At 36.3% G+C, this 12,791-nt stretch overlaps 1 long non-coding RNA gene across 1 annotated transcript; it reads left to right on the forward strand.

Moving 5' to 3' along the window:
* The first annotated feature begins 652 nt into the window (after positions 1-652).
* On the forward strand, positions 653-12,565 carry LOC129644750 (uncharacterized). The gene is made up of 3 exons (XR_008710957.1): positions 653-879; positions 11,261-11,408; positions 11,601-12,565. It is a non-coding gene; the product is annotated as an uncharacterized LOC129644750 (long non-coding RNA).
* Positions 12,566-12,791: the final 226 nt, after the last annotated feature.

Genomic DNA, 12,791 nt, shown 5'->3' on the forward strand with positions numbered 1-12,791 from the left:
GCCTTTCCTCCTCTGCTGACTTCATCAACTTCATGTTAATATTACATACAACTCTTGCCTAGAAGATAGCAATTACCAAGTGTTTTATTTTTCACTCCAAGAACTTACTGAAATATACATGTCAAGACCTTTTGTATTACTTGTCTCAAAATTCTCTCTTTTCTATGTCCACAATCATAAACAATTTTGTTATAATTCTTACCTGTACCTAACCAAGCCTTCACATTCAATGATCCACCTAAAGCTAAACTTTAAAATCTCAATCAACATCTCTTCCCCTTCTGCTGAAGTAGTATTCTCTGTTACCATGGCAGGAAATAAATTCAGGTTTATCTCATCAACTCATTTGGGTATAACAATACATAGCAAATTAGCAATACAGTATGGAATTAGCTATTCAGTACTGACCATGATTGAATACAATCTTGGAGAACACAGAAATATTGAATGTTTTGTGCTGTTTACATTGAAAGTATAGTCAAGTAAGCCCTGCTGCTGGATAAGATGTCTGGTTAATGAGAAAAATCTGTTCTTTCTTTGAGATACCGGCCCGGGGAATTGCCTCTCTCTTCTCCAATAACCCATTCGCAGTGCTTTCCAATGTAAGTCAGCGTTGTAAAGGCTCACTATTTAGAAAGCCACCTATAAACCAAAAATCTTAAAAGCTTTATTAGTTTTGTATCTAATTGTGACCCAGTTATGGTTGAGTTTATACTGTTTTCAAAAGTGCAAATAATTGGGTATAAGATCATTTTTTAACTTACAGACAGGACAGAGGACTTTGAGGAAGCAGAAAAGCCCCAGACAAAAGTTGCTAACAGAGAGGTAAATGATTCTGTTAGAAGATAAAGCCTCAAGGAAGTTGTAACCTTGACTAAGGTGGGCCAAATTTATTTTAACCTCTTTGGGGAATAAAAAAAAAAAAAAAAAAAAACTACTCATATAGCTGCTTTCATTAGTAAGACTCATTCTGTGCTTGAATAGAATAATTTGGGTTTAAAAGGATCTGTCCTTTGAAGAATCATTGAATTTTATATACTGATTTTTTTTCTGCCTGGAAACACTTTCTTTAAATATTATATGCTATATTATGTAAACTATTTGCAGGTTCATTCTGTAATATGCATTATAGAAAAAGCAAAAACAGTTTTTTTCTTTCCCATTTCCATTCCAAAATTTTGAGTTTGCAATAATTTCCTTTATTGATTTACTGACAACTTCTAGGTCCTGAAGATTTGAGATGACTTATATAAAGCTTAACAAGCGGGAAGATTTATGCTTAGTCTGAATTTTCAAAATCATTATTCTTTCTTAAAACTATTAGCATAAGCTCAGTATATTAATACAGGTAATATCCCCCATATTCACCTCCATATAACTCAGGTCAGTCCTGAACAGTGACAATTTTATATGATGTCTCCAAAGCTGAAAGACTTCTTTGTTTAGATCTAATTCTAAGAAGGTCAGAACAACCTGAAACCACCCATCTTCATCATTGGTAATTCTTATACTTGAAAGCAGTTTTTGATCTTGAACTTTTATTCTATTACAGCATTTTAATCGACATAATAGCGTCATTTAAATAGAGTTAGAATGCTTTAGTGGAAATGAAAATTTAAAAAAAAAAACCCTGTCATTCATTCACTTTTATAAGTTTCTTTCTAATAGTTTCCAATACTTTTCTTATTTTATTTTTTTCATATTGATGAACACTCTAATATTTGAAACAATGATTAAATGTATGAGAGATAAAGAATGACATTTTAAGTTTTCAAATCATTAATGTTACTAAGAAGTAGCTCATATTTACAATTTCCTCTGCAGTTTCTTTAGTAACTTCAAAATAGTTTAGCTTCTTTTTTATTGTGTATAACCCACTATTAAAGTTAGAATCAATAGTGTTATTCCCACTTTTCAAATGAGTAAATTAAGGCTGAAAAGATTATGTGATTTTGTAAGGTCAAATTGTTAATTGTTGAAGTTGTAAAGTTATAAATGATTCTTAGATGTCATCATTTATCTTAAAATCATTCAATTATTACCATGATACACACACAAATATATACATACATACATACGTGTGTGTGTAAAAAGTATGCCTTTACTATTAGTGTTCTTCAGAACACTTCACTTTCAAGTGAAGATTGTTTTACTTTTTAACTCAGAGCTCACTGTAATATTTCACTATGAGAACATGTTTTCTGTATTCCTTGATAAAAGTTTCTATATGTATAGATAAAAATGAAATAACTTTCTATTTGAATACAGATTTCCTTCCCTATCACTTTTCTTCACCCTCTTGTGTTCCTTTAGATACATATCCATGTTATCATTCCAAGTGCTTGGCTCAATCATCATCTTTTTCTTCCTCATTTTCTCTCTGTCATCATCTTTAAACTCACTGTGATGTGTTTGGGTGTTTTCCTAAGAAATATTGGCCAACTGATTAACTAATAAGTAATTAGCTTATTAATAAGAAACTAATTAACATTCTATCGCTAATTTAAATGCAGATATTTGTTTCTGTGATTTCTGTATAGTAAAAATGTTCTAGGCCCATTATGAACTCTACTTCTTCTTTTATCTCTTTGAATCAGTTCAGTTCAGTTGCTCAGTCGTGTGTGACTCTGCAACCCCATGAATCGCAGCATGCCAGGCCTCCCTGTCCATCACCAACTCCCAGAGTTTACTCAAACTCATGTACATCAAGTCGGTGATGCCATCCAGACATCTCATCCTTTGTCGTCCCCTACTCCTCCCATCCCCAATCCCTCCCAACATCAGGGTCTTTTCAAATGAGTTAACTCTTTGCATGAGGTGGCCAAAGTATTGGAGTTTCAGCCTCAGCATCAGTCCTTCCAATGAACACCCAGGACTGATCTCCTTTAGAATGGACTGGTTGGATCTCCTTACAAGTCCAAGGGACTCTCAAGAGTCTTCTCCAACACCACAGTTCAAAAGCATCAACTCTTCTGTGCTCAGCTTTCTTCACAGTCCAACTCTCATATTCATACATGACCACAGGAAAAACCATAGTCTTGACTAGATGGACCTTTGTTGGCAAAGTAATGTCTCTGCTTTTGAATACACTATCTAGGTTGGTCATAACTTTCCTTCCAAGGAGTAAGCGTCTTTTAATTCCATTGCTGCAACCACCATCTGCAGTGATTTTGGAGCCCAGAAAAATAAAGTCTGACACTGTTTCCACTGTTTCCCTTTCTATTTCCCATGAAGTAATGGGACCAGATGCCATGATCTTCATTTTCTGAATGTTGAGCTTTAAGCCAACTTTTTCACTCTCCTCTTTCACTTTCATCAATAGGCTTTTTAGTTCCTCTTCACTTTCTGCCATAATGGTGGTGTCATTTGCATATCTGAGTTTATTGATATTTCTCCCTGCAATCTTGATTTCCAGCTTGTGCTTCTTCCAGCCCAGTGTTTCTCATGATGTACTCTGTGTATAAGTTACATAAGCAGGGTGACAATATACAGCCTTGATGTACTCCTTTTCCTATTTGGAACCAGTCTGTTGTTCCATGTCCAGTTCTAATTGATGTTTCCTGCCCTGCATATAGGTTTCTCAAGAGGAAGGTCAGGTGCTCTGGCATTCCCATCTCTTGAAGAATTTTCTAGTTTATTGTGATCCACACAGTCAAAGGCTTTGGCATAGTCAATAAAGCAGAAATAGATGTTTTTCTGGAACTCTCTTTCTTTTTCGATGATCCAACAGATGTTGGCAATTTGATCTCTGGTTCCTCTGCCTTTTCTAAAACCAACTTGAACATCTGGAAATTCATGGTTCACATATGCTGAAGTCTGGCTTGGAGAATTTTGAGCATTACTTTACTAGCCTGTGAGATGAGTGCAATTGTGTGGTAGTTTGTGCATTCTTTGTCATTGCCTTTCTTTGGGATTGGAATGAAAACTGACCTTTTCCAGTCCTGTGGCCACTGCTGAGTTTTCCAAATTTGCTGGCATATTGAGTGCAGCACTTTCACAGCATCATCTTTCAGGATTTGAAAGAGCTCAACTGGAATTCCATTACCTCCACTAGCTTTGTCCATAGTGATCTTTTCTAAGGCCCACTTGACTTCACATTCCACGATGTCTGGCTCTAGGTGAGTGATCACACCATCGTGATTATCTTGTTCGTGAAGCTCTTTTTTGTACAGTTCTTCTGTGCATTCTTTCCAACTCTTTGTAATATCTTCTGCTTCTGTTAATTTCATACCATTTCTGTCCTTTATCGAGCTCATCTTTGCATGAAATATTCCTTTGGTATCTCTGATTTTCTTGAAGAGATCTCTAGTCTTTCCCATTTTGTTGTTTTCCTCTATTTCTTTGCATTGATCGCTGAGGAAGGCTTTTTTATCTCTCCTTGCTATTCTTTGGAACTCTGCATTCAGATGCTTATATCTTTCCTTTTCTCCTTGGCTTTTTGCTTCTCTTCTTTTCATAGCTATTTGTAAGACCTCCTCAGAGAGCTATTTTGCTTTTTTTGCATTTCTTTTTCTTGGGGATTGTCTTGATCCCTGTCTCCTGTACAATGTCATGAACCTCCGTCCATAGTTCATCAGGCACTCTGTCTATCAGATCTAGTCCTTTAAATCTATTTCTCGCTTCCACTGCATAGAAATAAGGGATTTGATTTAGGTCATATGTGAATGGTCTAGTGGTTTCCCCTACTTTCTTCAATTTAAGTCTGAATTTGGCAATAGGGAGTTCATGATCTGAGTCACAGTCAGCTCCCGATCTTGTTTTTGCTGACTGTGTAGAGCTTCTCCATCTTTGAGTGCAAAGAATATAATCAATCTGATTTTGGTGTTGACCATCTGGTGATGTCCATGTGTAGAGTCTTCTCTTGTGTTCTTGGAAGAGGGTGTTTTCTATAAAGTGCGTTCTCTTGGCAAAACTCTATTAGCCTTTGCACTGCTTGATTCCATACTCCAAGGCCAAATTTGCCTGTTACTCCAGGTGTTTCTTGACTTCTTACTTTTGCATTCCAGTCCCCTATAATGAAAAGGACATCTATTGTGGGTGTTAGTTCTAAAAGGTCTTGTAGGTCTTCATAGAACCGTTCAACTTCAGCTTCTTCAGCATTACTGGCTGGGGCATAGGCTTAGAATACCGTGATATTGAATGATTTGCTTTGGAAACGAACAGAGATCATTCTGTCATTTTTGAGATTGCATCCAAGTACTGCATTTTCGACTCCTTTGTTGACCGTGATGGCTACTCCATTTCTTCTAAGGGATTCCTGCCCACAGTAGTAGATATAATGGTCATCTGAGTTAAATTCACCCATTCCAGTCCATTTGAGTTCACTGATTCCTAGAATGTTCACGTTCACTCTTGCCATCTCCTGTTTGACTACTTCCAATTTGCCTTGATTCATGGACCTAACATTCCAAGTTCCTATGCAATAGTGCTCTTTACAGCATTGGACCTTGCTTCTATCACCAGTCGTACCCACAACTGGGTATTGTTTTTGCTTTGGCCCCAACCCTTCATTCTTTCTGAAGTTATTTCTCCACTGATCTCCAGTAGCATATTGGGCAGTTACTGACCTAGGTAGTTCCTCTTTCAGTACCCTATCATTTCCCCTGTTCATACTGTTCATGGGGTTCTCAAGGCAAGAATACTGAAGTGGTTTGCCATTCCCTTCTCCCGTGGACCACATTCTGTCATTATTCATCTCTTTGAATAATTGAACTAAATTTATTGCAAGATAAGTTTCCGACTGTTTTATTTTTTTTTTTATTTTTTTTTATTTTTTTTTTAATTTTAAATTTTATTTTATTTTTAAACTTTACATAACTGTATTAGATTTGCCAAATATCAAAATGAATCCGCCACAGGTATACATGTGTTCCCCATCCTGAACCCTCTTCCCTCCTCCCTCCCCATTCCATCCCTCTGGGTCGTCGAGTGCACCAGCCCCAAGCTTCCAGTATCGTGCATCGAACCTGGACTGGCAACTCATTTCATACATGATATTTTACATGTTTCAATGCCATTCTCCCAAATCTTCCCACCCTCTCCCTCTCCCACAGAGTCCATAAGACTGTTCTATACATCAGTGTCTCTTTTGCTGTCTCGTACACAGGGTTATTGTTACCATCTTTCTAAATTCCATATATATGTGTTAGTATACTGTATTGGTGTTTTTCTTTCTGGCTTACTTCACTCTGTATAATAGGCTCCAGTTTCATCCACCTCATTAGAACTGATTCAAATGTATTCTTTTTAATGGCTGAATAATACTCCATTGTGTATATGTACCACAGCTTTCTTATCCATTCATCTGCTGATGGACATCTAGGTTGCTTCCATGTCCTGGCTATTATAAACAGTGCTGCGATGAACATTGGGGTACTGACTGTTTTAAATCTCTAGATTCTGGATGTGAATTTTCTCTTTTATCCTGCAAATTCAATTTCAAAGGAAAGGATTCACACTCATGCTTTTCAGTTTTCTGTGTGAGCCCTTCTCTAAAGGAATAGGATTCTCAGGTGGCCCTGGGTTGTAGAAAGCTTTATGGGGGTCAGGAGCACGTTCATCTCCTAGGGCCTATGTTGGGTTGTCAATTTTGCATCACTGTCAGCCCCATCTGTGGTTTCTCTCTGCATCGCATGGAAGAAACAAGGGAATTCCTTTTCAGGGCCCTATTTTCTTCAAAACTCTAGGCTAGAGTGTGCCAGTAAGAGAACCCATCCAATGTTTAAAGGGTATTGTCTTCCATACTCGTGGGCATACTGAAGAATAACTGTGGCTTCTTAGCAAACAAGCGAGGAAAAGCATTATTTTCCTGCCACTGACTGAGGCAGCTGATAGGAGCTTCTAGTCATTCGGCCAAGCCCCTGAGAAGCACCCAACCTAATTCTTAAGATGAAAATGTTAAGTTTGCTTCTCTCACTCCCACCTGCAATGGTTTTACATTTGGTGAAGATTTCTTCAACTGTAACTGCCTTAGCACTCTCCACAATTTAATCTCAATACATTTATTGGACACATTATATCATTAAAGTGACTTTGTTTTCCTGATGGAATCAAGATTGATATGTCCCTATTAAAAACCCTATATGTATGAACAGATTTTTATGTTAGTTCTTTAAATAGAGGATCTGTCACCAGAATCTTTGGGTTTCAGGCTTAGGCATATGTTTAGTCAGATATCACCCATCATCTTTCACTTCAGTTGGCTTCCCAGTCCTAGTGAGAAGTGTCTTTGCTACTCATGGTTAGGGAAATTTATTTTGGTTTTGTCATGGTGTGTGACCTTGTACCATCATCACTTCATGGGAGCTGAATACCCAGAATATTTGGATTCCATAACCCCTTGCTGTTAGGGCATCTTAACATCACCCTTTGTTAACTTCAAGCTTGATTCTCTCCTCTTTATTATATATAAAGTAAGTTATATATGTATAGATATATATTCATTATGTATTACATATTATATATGCTTTTACATATTATATTCACTGTTTGTATATCTCACTGCTCCATGATCTCTTTACTAATGTGTACTGCTTTTTCAGGGTAATTCTGGTAATGCAACAAACATTATAAATGGTCTGTCACATGATTTATACCGATACCATATTTTAATAGAAAATCCTGATGTGTGCTAATCATGAAGAAAGCTCTAACCTGCAGACCCAGAAGTCTAAGTCAAAATTCCCACTGTGTTTCTCATGAGCAGTGTAGCTGAAACAAGCTTCTACAATCCTCAGTATGTTCCTCATTTGCAAAGTATCGTTAGTATTGAACATCTCCCACTTCAAAGATCTGAGTCTATGATTCAAATAAGTATAATATTTTTCTATGTACTAGAGAAAACATATTTCAGAGATGGTCTTCAGAGTAGAGGAAATAACATGTGCTCTTTGATGATTAAAATATGACCTCCAAAGTGCTCTGGCTTTTTGCAGCATCACATTCTTTCATGTGTCTGAAATATCTGCCTTTAACAGCTCTATCAGTTTGTGAGCTAGACTGCTGCTGCTGCTAAGTTGCTTCAGTCGTGTCCGACTCTGTGCGACCCCATAGATGGCAGCCCACCAGGCTCCCCCATCCCTGAGATTCTCCAGGCAAGAACACTGGAGTTGGTTGCCATTTTCTTCTCCAATGCATGAAAGTGAAAAGTGAAAGTGAAAGTGAAGTCACTTAGTCATGTCCAACTCTTTGCGACCCCATGGACTGCAGCCCATCAGGTTCCTCTGCCCATGGGATTTTCCAGGCAAGAGTACTGGAGTGGGGTGCCATCGCCTTCTCCAGTGAGCTAGACTACTCAGCCTAATTAGGGTTCAAAAAATGGCAAGAATGATAACCCCCACTTAGCTAAAGTCACTGTTCACTTCAGTTTATCACTGTCCTGGTAAATAAGAAATATAATATAAAGGATACACAAGATGATGATGTGTTGCAGGGGGAAAATAGCTCCTGGTGCCTCCTGAAGGCCCCTCTAAGGGAGACTGAGGTAAAATTCATTGTTGTATAAATCCCATGTAGAATGAAGCATTGAGCAGGTCAGAAAAAAATGAACAATGGACTTGCAGTCTTTTGTAACTTTCAGCTAACATGGGAATTCTGTATTAAAAAGCAAGTCTTTGTTGTTGTTGTTGTTTAATTAATTTTTATTGGAGTATATTTGCTTTATAATATGTTGTTAGTTTCTGCTGTACAGAAAAGTGAATTATCTATATGTACACATATGTCCCCTGTCTTTTGGATGTCTTTCCCTTTTAGGTCACCACAGAGCACTCAGGAAAGTTCCCTGAGCTATACAGTAGGTTATCATTAGTTATCTATTTTATACATGTTATCAATAGTGAATATATGCAAATCTCAATCTCCCAATCATCTCACACCCTGCCTTCATGCACTCTGTATCTCTGCTTCTGTTTTGCAAATAAGATCATCTAATCCATTTCTATATTCCACTTATATGTATTAATATACAATATTTGTTTTTCTCTTTCTGACTTACTTCACTCTGTGTGACAGTCTCTAGGTCCGTCCACATCTCTGCAAATGGACCAATTTCATTCTTTTTTTTTTTTTGCTGAGTAATATTCCACTGGATGTATGTACTTGCATCTTCCTTATGCATTTGTTGATGAACATTTAGCTTGCAAAAAGCAAATCTTTTCTTTTTTTAATTTAATTTAATTTTTTAACTTTACAATATTGTATTGGTTTCGCCATATATCAAAATGAATCTGCCACAGGCATACATGTGTTCCCCATCCTGAACCCTCCTCCCTCCTCCCTCCCCATACCATCCCTCTGGGTCGTCGCAGTGCACCAGCCCCAAGCATCCAGTATCGTGCATCGAACCTGGACTGGCGACTCATTTCATATATGATATTATACATGTTTCAATGCCATTCTCCCAAATCATCCCATCCTCTCCCGCTCCCACAGAGTCCAAAACACTGTTCTATACATCAGTGTCTCTTTTTCTGTCTCGTATACAAGGCTATTGTTACCATCTTTCTAAATTCTATATATGTGTGTTAGTATACTATATTGGTGTTTTTCTTTCTGGCTTACTTCACTCTGTGTAATAGGCTCCAGTTTCATCCACCTCATTAGAACTGACTCAAATGCATTATTTTTAATGGCTGAGTAATACTCCATTGTGTATATGTACCACAGCTCTCTTATCCATTCATCTGATGATGGACATCTAGGTTGCTTCCAAATCTTTTCTTTTATATTTAAGTAGAAAGTTTCCTTCTGGCACATTTGATATAATGTATCAAACCACTATATAATGTATAATCAAGCTACTACCCACCACAATATTTTTAAAAGTTAGAAATCAGTTTGAAAAGTTATTACATTTAACTTTATAAACACATTAATGAAACATACACCTTAAATTTTATAAACAAAGGTATGATTAGCTCTGAGTCTTGAGTGAAAGCTAAAGAGTAATTTATTTTAAATTGGATTTTCTTTTGATTTTATTAAAGAAAATGGTACATATTAAGTATGTGACAGTCTAGAATCACTTAAGGTAATTAAAATTAATGATAATTATAACAGTTATAAGTTCTAGTGTTAGTAAGTAATAACTATATTATTTATAACTATGTGAATGTTATGTTATAAACTGATATTTATTAAAATGCTAAGCAATTTAGCTATAATTTAATAGATAAATCATAGAAATGTTAACTATTTTACTTGATTTTTATTAATAAAATAGTAAGATAAATTCAGAAAGAATTAACTGCATCTATCTTGTATATAAATTGTGTCTTTAAGGTGTTCAAAGTTATTTATCCAAAGCCAATTATCCACAAAGATACTTCTGTAACTTGCAGACACTTGAAAAATAAGCTCACATTAAACAGGAGTGCACTAACTTGAAACATAGTTTGAGGCATAAAGAACTAAAATCAGTGGACCTTTCAAATCTGGTTCATTGGTTTTCCTTATAACCTGCCTCATACAGCTTTGTTAATATTTGTGAAAAATTAAAGCGGACTACAAATTCTTTGATATTTCCCCACCCAGATGTGGTTTTGATACTGTGGGAGATTTCTTCGACAGATAGTAAACGTCAGAAATAAAGCTGTGACAGGTTCTAGGCTCAAGTCTTAGAAAAGTGGCAGTTCTCACTTCCTATCTTTTGGAATAATCTTTGTCAAAACCCAGCCATATTCTAGAAAGAGCCCCATATAGTTTCAAGGAGATGCTCATAAGGAAAGAAGACAAGATTCGTGACTGGCAACCCTAGCTCAGCTCTCATCCATCTGACCAAATCATCCTGGAAATAGATTCTCCAGCCATAGTTTAGCCATATCAGTGACATTTTGTGGAACAAAGAGGAGTCCTCCCACCCCAGCCCTGTCGAAATTGTAGATCTGTGATCAAAGTAAATAATGGTTGTTGTAAGCCACTAACTTTTGAGGTAGTTGCGTGTGCAGCAGTAGGTAACCAGGACACTAATGTTAACACCATCTGACATTACTTTATATATGATTAGGACAATTCAGTGATGTACAGCATTCCTTTATTAACTTAGTTTTCTTTTCTTTTTTTATGTCTCTACTTGTGACTGTGGTCTAGCTTAGAATTTTTTGAACAATTTTTTAAATAGGTAATTTGCATACATTCTGTTTGTTTAGTTGCTAAGACATGCCTGACTCTTTTTGCAACCCTATGGACTGTAGCCAACCAGGCTCTCTGTCCATGGGACTTCCCAGGCAAGGATGCTGGAGTGGGTTGTCATTTTCTCTTTCAGGGGATCTTCCTGACCCAGGGATCAAATCTGCACTGGCAGTCTCCAGCACTGGCAAGTGGATTCTTTACCACTGAACCACCTGGGAAGCCATTATGCATTTTTAGTGCTTGTCTGTTATTTGATATACAGATACTGAATATTTGCAAAGGTATGTAAAATTCTGCACTCTGAAATGTAGACAATTTCAATATAGCTAAGATTTCTCTAGGAAAGAATTGGCAATATATGTCACATGATACCCAATACTCATTTTAGGTACAGTGAATTACATAGGCAAGTCAAGAGAACACACAAAAAATTAATACTTTTTTTTGTTAATTTTGCCTACTCCTTATTATAGGCTATTTTGGTATAGAAGGCTGGACTTGGGAGAAATATGAACTTTGAAAAAATTGTTTTCAAATGAAATATATGAATTTCATCGAAGTTTCAGTATTATATGTTGTTGAGATATCTTGAGGAAGATGAAGGACTCCAGACCAGACACTTTGCCACTACATAAGGAGGACCACTTGACTTCAACTAAAAGAAGAGATAGAAATGATAGAGTTATAAACATAAAGGAAAAGCTAGATATAGACTATGGTAGTGATAGAACTGATATTCTAGCTAGAGAAAAGACTATCTAAAAAATGATCCTGAATAATGCAGTTTTTTTGTGCATCATTTTCCAAAATTCACATCTCTTTTCAGGCACATCTCACTGTCTCGGCTTGTTTTGTACACACTCATGCTGGATCCTTCTAGATTTTTAGATTGGCTTTTAGCCTAAGGATTCTGTAAAATTTTCTACTGAGGAACATATAGAAATGTGAAGTCAAAGAAAATTCTGAACAGAAATACCTCATAAAAACACCCAAAGACTTAAATTACAATAAAGAGTTATTTTTATATTAAATCTACCTTTTTCAGATATTAATAGTAAAGCTGAAAATTACTCATTGCTTTAATCAAATACTAAATGATATGTATTTGAGGTACTACACATATTCCCTACCTTGCTCTCAGATTTTTATACCCTCTGAAAGGAACCAGAGCACAGGATTTTCCCTTAGAACACATCATCTTCAATAGAACTTTGGAGAACATTTGGGACTTCTGAATACTTCTTTTGGAGGACATTTCTTTTGAAGAATATGCATTTTAAGAAGCTTATTATGAGTTTCGCCATTTTAATAATTCTTTTCATTTAAATATATCACTATTTTTCCTTTTGGTTTTCAGTCCTTTCTATCTTTCATCACTTCATGGTGGAACTAGCCAATACACTGGTTCTGTTTTCTGTTTTTCAAACAGAAAGCTTCTTAAGCTTACTTTAAAAGAAAAAAAAAAAAAACTAAAAACAATAGAAAATAAATGAAAGCACCATTTTCAGTTTACAGCTGGGATTCTGCACAGCATGTAATACTAACTGCATCTGTGCAGAAAGTCCACCATATGGGTGGGAGGGGAACCATTTAATTTAGCTCATATGCATGAAGCAAATGAAAAGTTGACTATATTTTAGATCTTGCCAAAGTCAAGCAACAGC

Source organism: Bubalus kerabau, chromosome 2 (assembly GCF_029407905.1).
Source record: "Bubalus kerabau isolate K-KA32 ecotype Philippines breed swamp buffalo chromosome 2, PCC_UOA_SB_1v2, whole genome shotgun sequence".
In the NCBI taxonomy this organism is placed as follows: Eukaryota; Metazoa; Chordata; class Mammalia; order Artiodactyla; family Bovidae; genus Bubalus; species Bubalus kerabau.